This window comes from Peromyscus eremicus, chromosome 8b, assembly GCF_949786415.1.
Source record: "Peromyscus eremicus chromosome 8b, PerEre_H2_v1, whole genome shotgun sequence".
Taxonomy (NCBI): domain Eukaryota; kingdom Metazoa; phylum Chordata; class Mammalia; order Rodentia; family Cricetidae; genus Peromyscus; species Peromyscus eremicus.
In genome coordinates, this window is record NC_081424.1 from 34,727,107 (window position 1) to 34,747,787 (window position 20,681).

General features: G+C 39.4%; 1 protein-coding gene across 4 annotated transcripts in view; it reads right to left on the reverse strand.

Annotated features, from left to right (window-relative positions):
- Hbs1l (HBS1 like translational GTPase) overlaps window positions 1–20,681 on the reverse strand; it is a 71,852-nt gene that overhangs the window by 35,222 nt on the left and 15,949 nt on the right. The gene's annotated exons all lie outside the window — the stretch shown is intronic.

The window sequence follows — 20,681 nt, forward strand, 5'->3', positions numbered from 1 at the left end:
AAGTTAACTCCTGGGCCCTGAGGCTAACTGGCCACCAATGAAGTGAAACAAGGCAGTGGATGAAGTGCAGGAAGGACCAGTGACGGCAAAACTAGAGGCTGGCTCTCTGTGAGAAAAGCAAGTGTCGGAGGAGGGAGATGTTTCGTGCGTGGTGATGGTGATGGAGGTGGTAATGATGGTCCTACTGGTGATCATGGTGGTAATGATGGTGATAGTGATGGGAATGATACAGTTAGCAGTAGTGGTATTTGTAGGTGCTAAAACTGGGAGGAGTCATCCAACTGAGTAAAACAAAAGGAGACAAGGTAGACTTTGACTTCTATTACAAGAACAAGAAAAAATACAGGATGAAAGCCTCAATATAAGGCCTACAAGAATAATTCTAACTTCCTTTTCAGGTTAATTTTTATATCTTCCACAGCTTCATGTAAAAACTTTCTTGATTCACTTACACAGTGAGTATATTGAAATACTGTGATCTTTTACTTTTAAAGGCCTTGTAAGCATAGAGAAAAGTCAGTGCGATCTTACACTATTTTTAGGGATGCAGTAAATATTACTTTGGTGTGTTTTTACCTGTAAGAGTCAAGATTCAACATTTAATTTTTTTAATTAAAAGTAAACACAAAGATACCAGTACTGTAGATAACAACACATAACTCATTAAAGCACTTTATTAACCAGCCAGCCTGCTTGCCTGCTTGTCCATCCATCCTTCCTTCCTCTCTCCCTCCTTCCTCCCTCCCTCCCTTCTTTTTAAGTCATTCCTTTAGAAAGCCAGAAAAACTACAGGCCATTCTTAACTAAAAAATGTAAATACGCATATGATTTTGTATGCTACTTCAAAGAGTTCACATACAAAGTCATCCTCATCCCTAGTACCAGGCTGCATGGGAAGCAAATTCCACTGAGGTTTAACAACTAAAAGAGTCAGTCATGGATCAACAGGAGATACAAGTATTCAAATCAAGATAGACACACACACACACACACACACACACACATTGATCATATCCTCCCCAACCTAATGGGAATCCATTCACTGTGTGACAATCTCAAGAAACAGAGCAGTACATTTTCAGTAAATTTCAAAATGCCCCAGCAGGAGCTGACTGCCGAGAAGAAGTCTTGACTTCTCAGCCCTGCCCTCTACTAACTAGGCATCGCCTCACCCCCTCACTACCTTCACTTGCCTCTGCCATGTTCTCGGTGGGCACGGTTTTACCACACTCCTCCTATGTCATACCACCCAGCTGGCCCTTCTCTGCCATCTGATGGGCAGTTATGACAAGTTTCCACACACAAAAAGAGGTGAAATAAATGATCCCCAGCTCTGTGAATTATGTATATATGACTTCCAAACACTAAGAAGCTCTTTAATTCCAACAGGCCACTGTGAGGTGAAAGTAAAATGTACCATTCTCAAGGATTATCAAGACCCTCGTCCAAACCATGTAAGACCCATTCACCCACCAAATGATGGCGGTCCAAAGGTATGCATTCTGAAGATTCATATTTAATGATCAGCATTCTGTCCCTAGTATGCTTGTGTCCCATCCTTCATAAAAATGTAAGTTATTCAGTTCATCAAGCCGTTTTCCCATTTTATAAATAAGGGACATCCAAGCTAAATGATTTCACTATAATGGCAGGGTCTACGCCCTAAGCCAAATCACCTGCCTGCCTGCCCAGTTCAGCTTCTCCATGCTATAGTTTCCTCTGCAATAAAGCATTCTTAGACAACGGCACCTTCTGTCTCTTTGGTTGATGCATCCTCCATGGTTCCCCTGCTCTCCTGCTAGCTGAAATGTGGGACTCTTACCCAGAAGGCTCTTGTTCAATGTGAACTCATGTAAAGGATGCAAAGGTAGACCACTGCAGCATCAGAGTGCTACTGACTCCTGCTAGATTTAACGGTGGTTATTTTCAAAAGCTGATAAACCACTCAGACACAAACTATATATATATATATATATATAAAACAGACACAATGCATAAATTAAAAGTATGTGCCTGAGTACCTAAGGCTTCAGTTTCCATCTGGCCCAAGACTCGGGGAAAAAAAGACACTGATCAAATGGATCAATAAACGTTTAAGAAATATGTATATATATGTATATACTCCCCCTGCCACACACACACACAGCTTCAAAAGGACTTCTTTTAAGGATCTTTTGCAGATTTACATTAAAGGACTCCTTTTCCATTTAGTAAGTATAAAGTAAAAGAAGTAGAACTAAAAATTCTTAGGACAATTACTAACACTGTTTTAGAAATCAGAAGGTCAAATTAAGACTAGGTAAGAGAACAGACAGAAACCACATGTGATAATGGTGATTTACACATGAAAAAGCTTGACATTCTAGAATTCCTCTTCTTTTTCTACACCATTATAAAGGAATTTTCAAGTTTCTGCCTTACTTGAAAAGGATCCCATTTACATCCCACAGATACATGGCTTCTATCCAGTAGCCATCAATTTAAACAAGTCTTATATGGATGAAATCCAAGGATTTGCTATCAGAAAATACACAGGGAACAACCCTACAAAAAAAATTTGAGTTTGTTACCCACAAAATGAATATCTACTTCAGGATGAAGTTTAAATGTATGTATTTGCAAAAGCATAAAAAACAAAATTCCCAAATCAGACTTTATTATAGAGTTAATTTATCATCGAGTGGTATTTTACAAGAAAAATTTTAATTAGGAAATAATTATTAAGTTTGTGGTCAGTCAGGTTCATCTTTATAATACTCAGTTTGGACATTTCTAAGCCCACTTAGCTTCCTCAGTTTTTAAATAACTGCAATGATGAAATCAAGAATGCTGGAATAAACGTCACAGACTGCTGGTAGCCAATGACCGTATCAGAGGTGCAGCAGATGGCAATTGAAGGTCAGATGTCAGCCCACCTGAAGAATATCTCTCTGATGGCTCTGTCTCCTTCAAGCAAAGCTTACGAGAATACAGAGTCCAGAATGTCTTTTGCTTCTGCTGTACCTTTGGTATCTGATATTGTGTATATGGTGTGGAATCTCCCAATGCCTTATTGTAGTGTGTTTATCTCATGATTACTTCTTATCTAGTGGGCACATTTATATCTGTGGATTGTCAGGAAGATGCTGTGTAATTTTTGATACAGTCAGGACCTACAGAGTTCCACTAAGAAGCTGCTTTAATCACAGCTTAGATTTATGATTTATGAATTCAGGAGCCAGACTAGCTCAAATTTCTTTAATCTTTATGCTAAGAATTGCAGTTACAGTTTTCTTGTACATCATTAGGTGAGACAAACTTTCAAAAGAGCTTTAGATTGACCAGGTTTTTTAAATAAGCATTCCCAATTTCATCCAAGCATGGACACACAACTGTACTACATGGCTATGTTGTAAACACAATGACAGGCAAATTACTGCTTTCTGGCAAATGATTAATTCCTTGCACCCATTCCTGACCTCAAATTGTGAAAATAAATTCTGACTAGTTAAGACTACAGAACATAACTTGACTCTGTAGCCCCTAGTGAGGGCTGCGGGTGTTCCCAGATAATTAGAACTCTTATAGTGCCTGAAATAATTGGTTGGGGTATATAAGCTGTAAAAAGGCATGAGAGATTGGAGCAACAAGAAAGAACATGAGTGTAACAGCATAAGAGGACTCACATGAGAAAATAGAAGAAAGCAACATGAGAGAATAAGGAAAAGTGACCATTAGAATGCGTGTGAGTTTTTTCCCTATTCCCTAAAAATTCCTCACTTAGAAAAAGTCTAGTTTTGCAAATCTGGGCATTCTCTCTGAGCCCTGGTGCAGCCTGGTGCAACCCCATGACTGCAATAACAGACAGTAATGCAGAACACAATCACCCTTGTCTTAAACCATTTTTTTTTTATTTTTACTTAAGTATTATACAAGTAAGTTTCTAGAATAAAAAACAAAAACAGTATAAACCTGGTAGTATAAATTCAGTGAAACTATGTCGGGAGAAAAACATGGTTTTGTTGAAGTTCATTTGTAAAGTGAATGTGAGAGAATGAGCAATAACATTTCAAAATTGGGAACAATAATTTGAAACCTGAACTTACAGCTATCAAGACTTTCTATAAAATAGCTCGAGTAAATTAAAATCAGGGAATGTCACAAGAATAGCTCAATAAATTAGAGAACCTGAACTACACCAATCAGTAGGGATGCTCTTGCGTATATTATATTCAGGAACCAGTAATAAGTGAGCATAGAAAATACACAGGACTAGAAACACAATTTCCTGCCAGCTTTCAATGTTCGAAAAACAGCTGAAGGAATGAAGGACAGAGGGAATTTCTTTTTTTTTTTTTTTTTTTTTTTTTTTTTTTGGTTTTTTCGAGACAGGGTTTCTCTGTGTAGCTTTGTGCCTTTCCTGGAACTCACTTGGTAGCCCAGGCTGGCCTCGAACTCACAGAGATCCGCCTGGCTCTGCCTCCCGAGTGCTGGGATTAAAGGCGTGCGCCACCACCGCCCGGCTGGACAGAGGGAATTTTAAGTGTGACTTCTCTTACAAATATTTCAGAGTAAAATCCATCCTGTACTTGTCAAATTCTCTAGAAGTAGGATTCTTCAATGTTGACATTTTGAATGTGGTCATTTGTTGCTGTGAAGGGACTGTCCTCGGCACTATGAGATATTTGGCAACACTGCCCAAATCTCTCTAGAGAGCGGAGTAGAATTCCTTGAAGTGCACAGCACATCCATTATATAAAACACTTCACCACAAACCAGCAGTCCCTAGCAATCTTTTCCTATCTTCCAACCATGAAACGTCATTTATTGTGAACTCCTTTCTTGAAAATTTTTCTATCCAATTAACAACACTCCTTTACTTTTCTTCTCATGAATATTGCTCAGATTTGTTCCCTGCATCCTTAACTACTGAGGTCAGATCCTTAGGACCAGATGTCTAGTGTATCTGACAGGGTTCTACCTTGTATCTCTTTCCTGTCACCAGGGTCTTTTACCTTCATTTACACACTCAAATATATTCAGTGTCTCTGTACAGGAAAAGGACTATGGTTCTCTGCAACATGGCCCCCACTTATCTTTCAGAACCCACCTTTACCTTAACACTCCTGTATGCAGACTAGTTCTTTGACATCAGCAAGTTTCCTCATACACATGGCAATGGATATACTACCCTATGTTCTATGTAAACATCTTAACTTTGACAAAAACTGTAGTTTTAATGCTTATATGATTCATGTACCACTAAGCATTGGCTTCCTTGATTTCAAATTAAAGACTCAAGAATTTGAAATCAAGGAAGCCAATGCTTTTTAACAATAGAGACCAACTTCTGTACTGTATGAGCAAACATCTTTGAATTCACTCTAAGAGATTTGCTGAGCCTCTTAAGTAAAGACCACAAAACTGTCACCCCTAGGTAACAGGCAATAAAACACAGTACGTAAGTTTATGCACACTTTTGTTATCCTGTGTGAGTACCAATAAGTCTACCCCATGTCAAAGACTAAGTTAGCAGTCACTTGGAGGTTAGTAACATCAATAAAATAAGGGTTCTGCTACTACCTACCCCAAGTCTGAAGCTCGGCCTTGTTACTACAAGGTCACAGCAAAACAATAATACCTACATAGTAGGGATTTCTAAGGAACAGAATGAATCCATATACATGCAGTGCTTTAACAAATGTCTACTACCAACAGAAAGCACACAACCTGATAGCAACAGAATTACAGACACTCTAGCAATAAGTCATTCAGGATGGAAAGAATGAAAAGCACTGACTGTGGGACATGGTGGTAGGTACTGGATAACTAGATCAAAGAGTGAGACATGACTCTAATGCAAAAGGAACCCAGGAGTCCAAGAGAGCAGCCACGGGCTGGTTCCGTGTCACACTGTGAGCTGCAGTGATGCAGCCTGGAGACAGTACATGAAAAAATTAGGGGAGGTGGGTTTTGAGAGTCTCCCCAGCCTTGGAGGAAAACAACAATAGTAAAAGGGGGATCAGGGAGCTTGACGGCAGTCCACAGGGGATCCCCACCAGAGTTTATCTTACTAGACACTGTTTGCATCCTGAGTCTTTCAGAGCTCTGAAGGTTAAATTACGATAGCATCCCGACACTGGGAACACAAACAGGAGCAACAGTCTGTTTGCAGTCAGCATTCATTCTAAGAGATAAACAAGATGGAAAGAAATGGGGCAATTAAGAGATTCTGAGAGATCAAAACGGTGACTCCAGATGGGCAAGTACTATGGCATACAAGAAAACATAGGGACTTCAGTGACCGCTGAGACTCTAATCAAATGCACTACTAGAATATGGGATGAATTCAGTGAGAGGGGAAATAACAACAACAGGAACCTGTGACTGCTGAGATCCTAATCAAATACATTAACAGAACATGGTGATGAGTTAAAAGGAAAATGAGCAGGAACCCCCAGGGAAAGTGCTGTTAATGAATGAAGATGCATGGGGCTGCGATTCCTTTAAGACATGAATGAAAATCCACAGAAAACACCCAGATTATAAGGCTACAGAGCAGAACTGGTGCACAGCCATTAAAACACTGAAGTCACTCAAGACCTACAGAGCGAACACAACGTGAAGGGCAAGAAAGCGGCCAAGTGGAAACATGAATGCTCAAGAGAGAGGGCAACAGAGTAGGTATTCACTTTCCTTGCAGATCAGCTGGGGATTGACTTCTTCAATGGAGCCAAGGATCACACATTATGAACTTGTGGAGCATATCTGTTCACATTGCTTTGGTCCATCACTTTACAGGCAAATATTAAATGACTATTCAAGATCACACAGATGGTTAATGTAACTTTTGTTCATTTCCCCAGCTTTCTTTCCCCAAGGCAAAACTGATTGTGTCTCCTCAGAATGAGGGACATGGATTCCCAAGCTAAATCAGGGTCATTTTAAAGTAAAATATTCACAAGACAGCCTTGAGTCAAGAACCCAGAGGAAATAGAAATGTGTTGTCCACATCTTGATCCTGTAAATTTATTCAGTCAGATCATAAATTACTGAGAATATGGAATGAAAAGGTAATGCTAAAACCAATCTTTCTGCCAGGCATAGTGGTGCATGGCTTTAAATTCAGCACTTTGGGAGGCAAAGGAGTAAGTTCTAGGCCAGCCTGGTTTACAAAGCAAGTTCAAGGACATTCAGGGCTACATAGAAAGACTCTGCCTTAAAATTAATTGTTTATTTAACTATACCATTAGGTTTAATGTTTAAATTTCAAAGTCTCTTAATCTAGCAGTTAGCTTGCTCACTGCCCAACAAATAATGCAAAACAATTTTAATTTCTACTGGGAAACTAGATGCATACGCCATTGTTCCTCTAAGAAATACCTGGACAGTCTTCTGTTCATCCTGAGTTTTAGGAAGTAGAAAAGAGGCATCCAGGTCCAAGGCATACAATCCATTGACACGCTGTCAATTTTAGGTCACAGGTAAAAACAAAAGCTTCAAAGTGACTATCTGAATAATTTGAGAAACTTGAAAGGCCTTTGTTGTGTATCTTTGTGCACATATACATCACACGCACGGGCATACACCCCCTGCTCCCTCTACTCTGAAAACTGCTCTCACTGATGAGCAGAGATGTTGGTACTCACCAGCACCATTTTCTCAGGAAAGAAAGAAATAATTGAGAACACTTCATCTGGTCACGTAGGATAAAACTTCTACAGACAGAGAAGAGGCTTAGGTGAATTAATCTGCTAGGCTGATTTAATAACCTTTGCCAAGTATAAGCACCTACCCTCCCACTGAGTGGTTTCAGGTTCACCAGTAAACCGGTTCAGGAGACTTTTTTTTTCTTTTGGTTTTTCAAGGCAGGGTTTCACTGTGTTGTGTAGCCCTGGCTGCCCTGGAACTCATTCTGTAGACCAGGCTGACCTAGAATTCACAGAGATTTGCCTGCCTCTGCCTCCTGAATGCTGGAATTAAAGGTGTGTGACACTGCCACCACCCAATTAGATGACCTTTTAAGGTTTCTGCCTTTAGAGTTTTATTTTTAAAATGACTACTTAGCCTACTCAATAAGAATCTCTCTCCTCCACTCAGACATTAATCTTCACATGACTGCAAAATGCTTGAACATCCACTATCACTATGAAGTGCTATACAATAAAAACTTATCTAGGCAAAAAAAAATCTTCTTAAGGCCAATCAAAACAACCAAGGAGCTTCCCCCACCCCCCTACATAAAACCCACAACTAAAATGCAAGAAATACAAGGACAGCTTGAATTAAAACTGTGGGCCAGTGAAATGACTTGGCCAGAAAGGCCCCTGCTGCTAAGCATGAGGACCATCCCTGAGACCCACCACGGTACTAGAAAACTGACTCCTGCAATTGTCCTCTTACTTCCATGCAGTGCCCAGCCCCCAAACCAATAAATACCGAAAGGGGGTTAAAATGCTTTTCTACCTCTTCACATTTGGGAAGTATAGTAACTAGGCTCTGAAAGTTGATTCCTTATTTTTAAAACACATGTGAAAAAGAGAAAATGGGATGAAAAACTGTATGGTTAGTACGACCATAAACCTGAAAGAACACACACAGCACAGACTACCACTGCTCTCTTTGGATAAGAAAACCCGAAGTGACAGCTCTTCCCCCATCCAACCTGTCACCTTCTTAATTTGAGACAAGGTCTCACTGATGCAGACCAGGTTGGCTGAGAGTTCAAGGTCTTCCTGATTCTGTTCCAGACTCCTGGGAAAACAGGGGTGTGCCAGAGCACCCATTTTTGTCCACATTAAAAATACTCTGCTTTCACCTCACAGAAGGGTGATTTCAAAAGGAGGAATGCTTTTTTCCTATTTCAATGCGTTAGAAACACTCAAACTAAATCCAAATAAACTCCTTTCACGTGAAACAAATCCTCAACTTCAAATTTTTCATATCAAAACACCCTAAGTCTAAAAACATTTAAGATTAAAAACAACAACAGGGCTTCCCAGGTGAGTAGATTTTTTTTGTCATCAACCATTTTCCTGTAATTGCATTTCAACATATCAGAGTCCATGCGAATTCAAACACACGTTAAGATTTTCAAAATTTCAAGAAATTGGTGCCAATTTTCAAAAGAAAAACTACTTCAAATATTTCATTTCACTGAATCTAACCAAACATTAAAATTCTAGTTACCAGAGGTACACTGAGAAAGTACACTAACGAGCTAGAGACTAGACCACTTCCTTCAACAGTACAGCTGCACTCTGGCTGAATCATTTCAAAAGAACTTTACAGCACAAATCCCCATCACATCCATCATTCAGCACCATCTCCAACCACGAGAAGAGAAAAAACAAAACAAATCACTGGAGCCAGGTTTCAGTTTTATGGAAATATCAGAGTCCACTGACTGGTGGAAACAGAAACTTCAAGGCCTGGGGCTTCAAGGCTCCAAGGTTTAAGTGTGTGCTTCAAAAGCCTGGGGACCAGAGTTCGGCTCCTCAGAAACCCATCTAAACACCCAGTGGGTATGACAGCCCACCTGTCATTACAGTGTCAGAGAGCTGGCACAGGGGAGTCCTAGAGCAAGCTGGCTAACCAGACCAACAATATGGTAGTTCTGGTTTAACTCAGACTGTGGCTCAATGAGTAGGGGGAGAAATGATGGTGATTCCTTATAGCACCCTTGGGCATCCACGCGCACAGCACACAGGTGCATGTGCACCCACTTGTACACACACACACACGTAAAATCGTGTATACACACATGCATGTTGCACTCACATTCATTCATACACATACAATCTGTGCTAGATTTCATCATAAACCTTGATACCAAACCCAGTACACAAAATAAAAGTTATAACCATTAGAGCAATAACAACTTCTACTGGTCATTTGGGGAACACCTTTGATACTGTGCACTAACAATTACCCTTTAAAAGGACCTTTGGGTCTGGAGAGATGGAAGTGGGTACGTACGTACTGCACCGGCAGGGCGACCTGACTCGAGTCCTCAGAACTCACAGAAAAGCAAAGGCAGGCAGGGAGGCAGGAGTGCACCCCAGGGGCTCACCTGTCAGTCAGCCCAGCCTAAGGGGCAAGCCCCTGCTTCTTAGGGAGAGACTGCTTCAAAACAGAAGGGAGGCAGCTCCTGAGGAGTGACACCAAAGACTGACCTTCGGCCTCCACATGTGCACACGCATACACAAAACACACACCTGCACATAAATTACATTGTATTTATACGTATTATTGCTGTGGCTAAAAATTTTGCTTGTTATGCCAAAAATACAACAGCCTAAAAAATAAACCTAAAAATTTACATTACAGAATAAAAGAGTTTAAATTCTTACCCCAACCCCCGCCCCCCAAAAGAACCCTCTAGACAAGGACATTGCTGCCCTTCGGCATTCTACCATAGGCGTCTGTTTCATTTCTTCTAAACTCTGGCAGATTCCTTGCATATCCCCATGAACTACCCACTAGGAAGCTCTCCCTAACAATTCACACCCATCTTCAGTATGATGCTCAGGCGGAAGAGGTATGAGCAACATCAAGGCATATTGAGAATGACCTCATCAATGTACAATCAAGTTAACAAGCTCCTTTTGTATGTCAAGAAATGCTGTGATGACTTAACAGATATGACGTCATTAAACATCACAACTACCCTAAGAACTTTTAGTAGCCTGCTTTTAAAATTAAAGTGAACTTGGGGCTGGAGAAATGACTTAGTGGTTAACAGCACTGACCTACAGGATCTGGATTCGATGCCCAGCACCCACATGGTGGCTCACAACCATCTGTAAGTCCAGTAATGGGGATATAACATCCTCTTCCAGTGTCCACGGGTACCAGGCCTACAAGTGGTGTACAGATATTAGACAAAATACCCATATACGTAAGATAATATTGAAATTAAAAATAAATGAAGGGAACTATGGCAGTGCTAAGTAATCTGCTAGAATGGACCTAGGTGGCCATGCTTTTCTCAATCACTGTGCAGACCAAATGAGAATCAACAACTTCTAGTCACAAATTCAGGAATACTGACCGTCCAGATAATGGAAAAGCCTGAGGAGAAATGAAAATCTCAAGGTATACAAAGCTGGACACCAGCAAAAAGGTTTACAGAAGTTCAAACCAGCAAGAGATAGCAAATAAACTGTTTTAATAACGTTTGCAAGGTGTTAATTTCATTAACATTCTATTTAGATGCCATTTAGTTTTCCTGACATCTCACACCACACACACACACACACACACACACACACACACACACACACACACACACAGTTTCACAAACTCAACCTCACTTTTTTCCACAGTGCTCAGGGTGATCAAAGTCACAGCCTACACATACTGAAAGCAGTACACCTTCTAGTCTAGAGCTTCTCTAAGGACTTGTCTCACAGAAATAAAAGCCCTATTTGATAAAGATATGCTCAAGGATAGTCTATGAACACAGGTAAAGCTGGAAACGGGTATATGAAATGAATGAATGAGCTTCCATATGAAAGGCTTAAATGAGTCATAGTACACCCAAATCACAGATTATATGACCCCATTTTTTGAAAAAGGAATAATCTCTACTAAAAAAATATAAAAAGAAGGGAACTGAGTCTAACTTAGTGTACTCTCCCTAGGGGAAAAAATCCCTGTATACTCTTATGTGAATATTTTAAAGAATGCATATTAGAATGCTAAAAAATGGCCAAGTGGCATGTCTACAGATAATTCAACTGAACAACAACAACAAAAATCTCCAAAACTGTTGAGTAACATGAATGCCTCAGTTCACTCGACTGGATTCTGAGAACCAAGTTCAATTGCCTCCTCTCAGGCATTTTCCACATGCAAGATGCTGTGTTTGCAGATTCCCATGGAAGCTTACTTCTCAGAGAAACAGTACTTCAGCAATGCTGGTCCCTAACAAACAGCTCCAGGTCCCACAGACACGGATCTCAGGAGCACATTCACAGCTGGCATCACAACAGCCCGAGAAGCACCACACGACTGTTCATAACGCCTGGCAACTCAGTCACAGCAAGAACGTCCAATCAGTGTAACGTGAAATCCTTTAACAAACAGTTTCATAGATGCTATTAGGATTCAAAATTAAATATAAGGAGTAAATGAATATGATATTTCCAAAGGGTAGCCTCAGTATGTCCTAATCACCTCACAACAACCAACCTTTTCATCCAGCTGTTTCACTACAGAATCATACCTTTCAGGAAAAAATTGAGACTGCACAAATATACAATTTATAGTAGTAAATAAATAAGCAACTTGAATTCATGTGGCATTTAGTTAAATCATCAGACACCTCAACAATGGAATACTATAAAACCCTTAAAGGGGTTGGAAAGATGGCTCAGGGTTAAGAGCACAGACAGCCCTCTCAGAGGACGTGAGTTCAGGTCCCAGCACCCACTTAAGGTCACTCACAACTGCTTATAACTCCAGTTACAGAAGATCCAATGCCCTCTTCTCCGAGTGCTGCATTCACATATGTGTGCACATGCAAACACACACAAATAAAAATAAAATCTCAGAAAAATAATTCTAAGGAAGCTAGATAAAATGCTCCATGCCTGTAATTGCAGCATTTGCAAGGCAGAGACAAGGGGACTGAGAAGCCAGCCCAGGCTTCCTACAAGGCTCTCAAAACTTAAGGAAAAGAGCCTGGGCCATAACTTTTTATATATCCCTGATGCTAGAACATTTTCCTGATTGTTTTTCTATAAAAGGAATATAAGATAATGAAATGCTGGCTTAACTGAATCTGATTTGCTCTTCCTTCCCTTGTGTCCTCACTAAAGTACTCAGTAAGAAGTAGATGCAACAAGTTTTCAAAAGTTATTCTACTAAAACACAATTGCCAAAGAATGAAATAAGTATATGTAAATATATGATCTAAGTATAATCTTGGTAATTTTTTAAAAGCAAGGTTAATTAGGATTAGGAGAAAATTCTACATAATATTCAAGCAACTCATACACTGTACTAAAAAATCATTAAGTGAAAATCTTTAAGAGTCTAAGGTAAATGATTTTGAAATTAGGCAATCGTGTTTCAATTTTTCCAGTGTAGGTGTGTATATAAAGAGAACATTACAAACTAAAGTTTCCTCACCGAATTCAACCACTTCCTCTCAAAAAACTCCCACATAATAGTAAGCTCAAAGTCATTCTTATCTTTACAAGATGTATAAAATTCTTATTATTGTTTGAATAAAAATACTCAGTAATGGATAAATCAGTGAAAGTTTTCCAAGAAAATCCATTTCCAATGGAAAACTAGAAGTTCCTTATATATGCCCATTTCAACAGATTACAAAACAAGGACCACAGTAAAACGAAATAGATATTTACGTGCGTTACTGACAGGTCATAGACTCTCATATTAACCCTTCGTTATAGCAGTTTTCCCGTCAATCACAGGAGGAGGTGAGAAAGGAGAGGAGAGCCTGCATCCCCTAACATTCCCATCACCCTGACGTTCAAGGAAGAAAAGCACAAGGCAACAAAGGGGCTTAGCACATGTGCTGAAGCTCTGCTTCCTCTTTCAAGTTCTCGACTCCTCACAGGAAAACACTGACAGCCATGATCGAAGTGTGTTTGCAAGAAAACAGTGTATGCAGTCACGGCATGGATTACAGATACAGTACATGACATCTGCTGAGTAAACAGAGCTACTACCAAAACAGGGATTTCTTTACTTACCTACTTATTTTAAGGCAGGGCCGCTCTACATAGCCCTGGCTATCCCTCAAACTCACCATGTAGACCAGGCTGCCTTAGAATTCAGAGAGATCTGCCTTACTCTGCCTCCAGAGTGCTGGGATTAAAGGTGTGAGCCATCACAAATGTGACAAGGAAAATACATCAGAAAACTAAAAGATTATCCCATGATTTAATGCCTCCTCCCATATACATTCCTTTAACAGCTCACTTATATGAATGATAACAGAACTGTATGGATAACCCATTCTTAGGCTATGTGTATTTGCTATTGTATATTGTATTTGTTTTAATATACATGTTAACACAATTATCAAAATTAAGAAAGATGTTAATATTTAATACACTATTTCAGAAACTACACTTATTACTATAACAGGTAAGGGGGTTTATGCTCTGCCTCCAAGGAACAAACGAAATATTTACAAAACTGTGCTAGACATAAGCCAAGAACAGAATATAGCGAGGTCAAGATTACAAGGTGGCCCCAGTTCAGCCCTACACACTCTCCAATGCCAGCAGCTGGGCAGATGGCTCAGCAGTTAAGAGTATGTCTTGCTCTTCCATGAACTCAAGTTCTGTTCTGAGCACACATGTCAGATAAACCACTGTAACTTTAGCTCCAGGGGAATCTGACGCCACCTTCTGGTCCCCATGGGCACCTGCATTCATATGCACATACAACCCCACCACATACACATAATTTAAAATACGAAATAAATATATTTTAAAGCTAAAGTAAGTAAATAGAACTCCCTCTTTCTCAAATGAAAAATTTTCAAATAGGCCAAGAAAGAGGTTATAGGAAGACACTTGAAGAAAAATTTAAAAAATCAACTTAAAAGCAGATGAAGAATATAGAATATGAATGAGAGAAATGTTTTTATATTCTAGCATATGTAATACGTAGTAATGAGTTACTACAGCTCAGAAGAGCTTAAAAATGAAAGAAAAGATTTTTCAAACAAGAGAAAGGAGGCTGGAGAAAAGTCTCAGCAGCTAATGAGCACTTCTTGTTCTTGCGGAAGACCTGGATCTGGTTCCCAGCATCCACATGGTGGCATACAACCGTCTGCAACGCATGCCAGGGCTTCTGATGCTTTCTCCTGCCCTCAGCAGGCACCAGGCACCCACACATACAGTCCAGCCAAAGTACTCAAGCATAGAGCAGAAAGTAAAATCAAAGAGACGAAGGACAGGACCTGAAAGAGCGCTCAGAGGAGAGAGGAACGGGCAGAACATGCTACAGACAGAAGAGCCACAGCAGACGCGGACTAGCTAGCTGTGCGAATGTGAAACGTTCCCACAGACTCATCCACTTCAAGAGCAGTCCCCAGCTGGTGACAGTGCTCTAGAAGATTCTGAAACTTCTAGGAGGTGGAGCCTCGCGGAAAGTGGGTCACTAGTGGACAGAATAGGGTTTTATAACCTGTCCCTGTGCGTCTAGCCTCATGGATTTTACCCCCATACCATGAACCCAAATACTCCCTTAAGTTGCTTTAGTAGGTTCATCACAGCAACAAAAACAGTAACTAATACACTAGTAACACACAATAACAGAACATCCAAGAGGTCCCCCGGGCAAACAAGGGCTCCATCCACTATTTGTCATGGAAATATAAGCCACAAAAATCATGTTCATGTACTAGTAACTCAAAAAATATCTTGCGATTCTCAAAGGAAGAGTAAAAAAAAAAAGGATTCAAAGTAAAAAAGACAAAGAGGGTCTAATCATGAGAGGTCAATCCACTTAAAAAATAACTGAGAGCTGGGTATGGAGACCTGTAATTCCATCACTGACAAGGCTGAGGCAGGAGGGTCATGAGTATGAGTGAGCCATCCTCAGCTACATAGCAGTTCAAAACCAACAACTGTAAACTAATTTTATGAATGGCTATCATCTTCAATGATAGCAAAAAGAATCTAGTGCATTAGAGAGTATCAAGGTGCTGCACTATCAGACTAGAGTGGCCCAAGACACTCTGTTAGAACACTAATAATGTAATACTTAATACTATCGAAGTCTTCTGCATCCATGGAGATAGTGTTTTCTGTCTCCAAGGACATTTTATAATCATTAAACATCCTTTCTCTAAAACTTAAAACAGGAGAAGGAAGCTATTTAAAAGTAACTCAGAAAAATAAAAGTCTACAAAAATATTAAAACCTAACAGAAATTCAAAGCTACACTACCTTAAAATATATCAGTAGAGCCCCCAAGCTAGAGAAAACTTTAGTATAGGTCACAACAGGTGTACTATTAAACCTCCCTTTCTGTAAAGAGGAAAGATGTTGGTAGGGAAACCAAATTTATAAAATAAAACCTAATGTCACTGAATCAAAGACACAAAAGTTAAAAAATAAAAGAATATGTCAAAGGTATTAGAATAATTAATTGTTTCACATTAATTAAATAACAAATCAGAACTTTCAAACAAAACGTCTAAGAAAAAAGAATGACAAATTTGATTTAAAAACTGAAAAGAATTTATCTTCTAAGCCATAACCTAAGAGCTGAACGCAGTGGTACATACCTCACCGTCCCAGCCCCTGGGAGGCTGAGGCAGGAATGTGATGAACTAGAGGTAGCATGGGCGCCACAGTGAACTCTAGGCCAACACGGACGACAGAATAAAAACTGTCTAAACAAAGCCCAAATTTAAGACATGGCAAAATAGGAATCAGAAGTAACAATTTATGAAGCCTATAAATATATATAATTGTGTTTACAGACACATATATACATACACATACACACATATCCCTAAAACTTACTGACGTAAGCAGTAAAAAAAGTAGACAAAAATTGAGAACTAACAGTTTTTAAAAGAATACAGATAACTTAAAAATATGGAAAGGCAATGGAAGAAGTCTACATCTGCAGGTGTGGCAACAACTTCCTCCGGGGTAGGACTAAGGACACGGCCAGACACAGGTGCGTACGAAGACACCATGAGCCAGGACATTCTGAAACTCTCTGAACTCCAGCCTGAAGAGAACGTAGCCAGGCACAAGACGAGAGGGGAAGGGAGAAGAGGAAGGTCAAGGAGACAGCCCACGAGAGGGTAAACTAAACAGAGCAGTTAGGAGAGGGGCTTAAGAAATCAAAGCAGAAAAAATAGGCAGAAAAAGAGAAAGATACACGACCACTTCAGAAAACTTACGCTGGTCTAGTGTCTGACTATCTTGAGAATCAAGAAACGATTTAGATGGTTTGCAGTTCTTCTAAGCTAACGGTCTTTTAAGAAAGCACTAGAGACAGGAAAGAGGGAATCAGAGAACGTAAGTCAGACCCCTTTGATTCACGGACCCCAAATTTGGGTATTCAAATGTAACCCCCAAATCACTGCTCAGGGCACTGCAGACATCACTTTCAGACCTTTGTGGAGCATGGAACAGTTTGAGTCATCAACAGATAAGTTCCCAGGTGAGGGCAAACTCAGCAACACTACTTTCTTGTTTCAGCGCTCGTACTGTAAACATGTGCTTTTCAGGGTGGATTTGGTGTCATGGTTTTCTATTTTTGCCTTCTTGGAAGTAGAACACTGACATGTCTAAAATCTCTAAGCATAAGAAAACTATGAGATGTTTTATGAATACAAAGTGCACGTTAGATGAGGTAGTGTGTTATGAACTATCATCTATGTGCTCAATGTCAATGTATTAATGAGATTAATAATACATATTAAATAATGTCTCTTTAATAGAGGCACGTGTGAAACAGTTATATGCTGAGTGGTTGGTGGGCATGCAACCAGTAGCTTATCAGTTACAGGACATAGTAACCATATATGTCCTACAGAAAGAATGTCTCAGTATATCCTAATTCAGTATTTGCAGTCACTTGGTGAAATAGGATTACCCCAAATAAGAACTGACACTATCTGCACGCACATATGTCCACATAAATGCTTACTCGTACGTTAGACACAAGTGTGGCAATCAATTATAAGTAGGAGGTCAGGGAGAGAGGAATCAAAGATGATGCTAGGTTTCTATCTGAGCAACTGAGCATGGTACTGACAAAGATAGGAAGAAAGAAAGACATCACTTTCGGGTTACACATGCTACAAGTTGCTAAACACATGTCTCCATGTACCCTCCTCTTTGAAGTAAGAATCCTCGCGTTGTTCATCTTGGCATGTCACTTGCATCTCCAGTGTTCTGCTTTAAATAGCACAATATAACTCAAGCCTGACAAGACAGGAAATATGCACTCAATTCTTTCTCCTTCCACCATAACCCCAGAAAGCAATATTCACCCTACCCCCCTAATCCGTATGTTATGTTTTTATATGAGTCAAAAAATTTCAAATAACACATACATACACACACACACACACACACACACACACACACACACACACACACCCATGGAAAACAAGAACTATAAATGATGAACATATTGGAAGAAATTCTTCACACGATGATGGATTGTTTTTAGTTCATTTATAGAGACATGAAGCAGTAGTACTCTCTGCATTAATTACAAAACACCATTCTGAAGTACCAAATTTCTATAGAAATTTTTCCAGGGTAAATAATGCTTTCATACTTAATTTAAGAAAACCTCAGAACTATAATTTCTTTCAATGTAGCTTTTATAAAAATGTATTATACACCCAAAATGTGACAGATTTCTACAGCCTGGGAATCACTTACACAATTACAAAATGTTATATAATCAGAAGTATAAATGTAAAAACTATCATAGAAATTCCTACTGATTCTTCCCTTTCTCGCCAACATTATCTTTGTTTATACATAGTCCATTACTAAAATAACAGAGAACAATTTCTAAGCTACTATAGAACTCATTTTATAAAGAAATATATATGTATATATTATAAACAAATTTTATAAACATATATTGCACGTGTGTGTGTGTGTGTGTGTGTGTGTGTGTGTGTGTGTATTTGTGAACACAAAAGAAAAAGTTGATGATACATAATTCCTTTTCAGTATTTAATGATCCAGATACAGGCTCAAGGCCAATCTAAAAGACAGCAGCCATTAAAAACATGCTCCTGGCCGGGCGGTGGTGGCGCACGCCTTTAATCCCAGCACTCGGGAGGCAGAGCCAGGCGGATCTCTGTGAGTTCGAGGCCAGCCTGGGCTACCAAGTGAGTTCCAGGAAAAGGCGCAAAGCTACACAGAGAAACCCTGTCTCGAAAAACCAAAAAAAAAAAAAAAACAAAAAAAACATGCTCCTTTTCTCTGCACTGTGTTATCGTTGGTGCTTCCTTTCCATTCGAAGCACCTTCTTAACTTTATCACTGGGGTGACAATCAGATACAGGAGAGCCCAGATACCAAAATTAAATAGAACAGCTACTACTATTTCTGTGAGAAAGAAAGGAGGAAGTGTAGGAAAAAAGGCTGGAAGCAAAGGGGGTAAAAAGGAGAGAAGGCAAGTGGAAAGGAGCAAAGTTCAAACACAAACTTAAGTCTTCTGTACAGAACGAATTCCTGGTTCTGGACACTCAATTTTAAGAACTGTGTCCTTTACAATGAAAATGACAAAACTCCCACGGACACAACAGATTCTTTAAAGAACAAAGAGAGCAAAACTCAAAAATCATTTTGAACGTCTTTTACATCCTTTAGAACTAATTTTATTGTATTCCTATGTAAACTGAGGGCATATGATCATAACACAAACAGAAATGGCTTTGCGTGTCAACACAGATATTTGAAATAGAAAATAAAGTAAACCTACCACACTCAACATCCCTGAGCTACCAAGTCAGCAATTGGTCAACGAGCAGCAGCTGGTGACTTTTAGTGTAAACGTCTTTACCACAGTCTACCCACCAATGAGCACACACCTCTCTTTGCCAAGGACCACAGCCATGGGCGGAAGCAGCGAAGAGGCTTCTTGGTTTCACCTTCTGAGTCTCAGAAACTGTGACGTTCCCATAACAAAAGGGGCAAGACCTTGTCAAGCACATGCCAACAGGCCAGTAGCCAAGACAAGGAAAATAGGAAGGCTAGGAAGTTATCTTTAAAAAGAAATAATATATATAATATACAATAAACTTTCTGCACAAAAGAGAGAAATCTCTTAGGTGGTGGTTTCAATCCTAATCAGCCAACAAAAGGACACACAGTTCAATTAACAAAGTATAGCTCACAAAGTATTGTTTTTCTTCTTGAAAATTACTGTCATAAAAAATAAAATAATACTATCACACTCTTCAATGTGGATTAAGCAAGAATTTGGGGCTTTATGTGCAAAGAGAAGCACTTGCATAGGCATTAATCTATCGGGAGTAATAATGAGTTACAAACTCTCAGAATACAGTTCAACTCTAAACTGGACACTACCTACACAGAACTCTAGTTGGTAAGCCACATACATAGGTCAGTCACTAAACTGATAGACTACTAGATAACCAAAGAGGAGCTGGGAGTAACACAAATTTTAATGCTAATCCTAAAATGCATGTTCTGGTCTTTATAATCTCCTAGACATTATAAACAAAGTTATATAAACTCAGTTACAAATACAATATGGGACTCTGCTGTGGCTCAGTAAAATACTGGATATGGCAGTATCATGTATAGCTAAAACTACTGGAAAAATCTGAACATACACACGCGCGCACACACGCGCGCACACACACACACACAAACACACACACACAAAATCAAGGAATAGTGAAGTAGCTGCCACAAAAAAAAATTCCTACTTAAAGGGCAGCTATTCAATTTTCACTAAGAAATAACATTATGCAAGAAACATTAACACTATTTTTTATCATTCTAGGCAAAAGACTATTATCCCTGATAAGTAATTTTTCCTTGATATTCCTGATTATTAGAAAGTAAGTTGGTCAGCTATATTTGCCATTAAAGCTTTACTCCACAATTCTCCAGGGAAAGCAGACATAAGTATCACCTAGAGACCATCTATGAACACATTCCCAAGGGCCTCCCTCAGAAACCAACTCAGCCA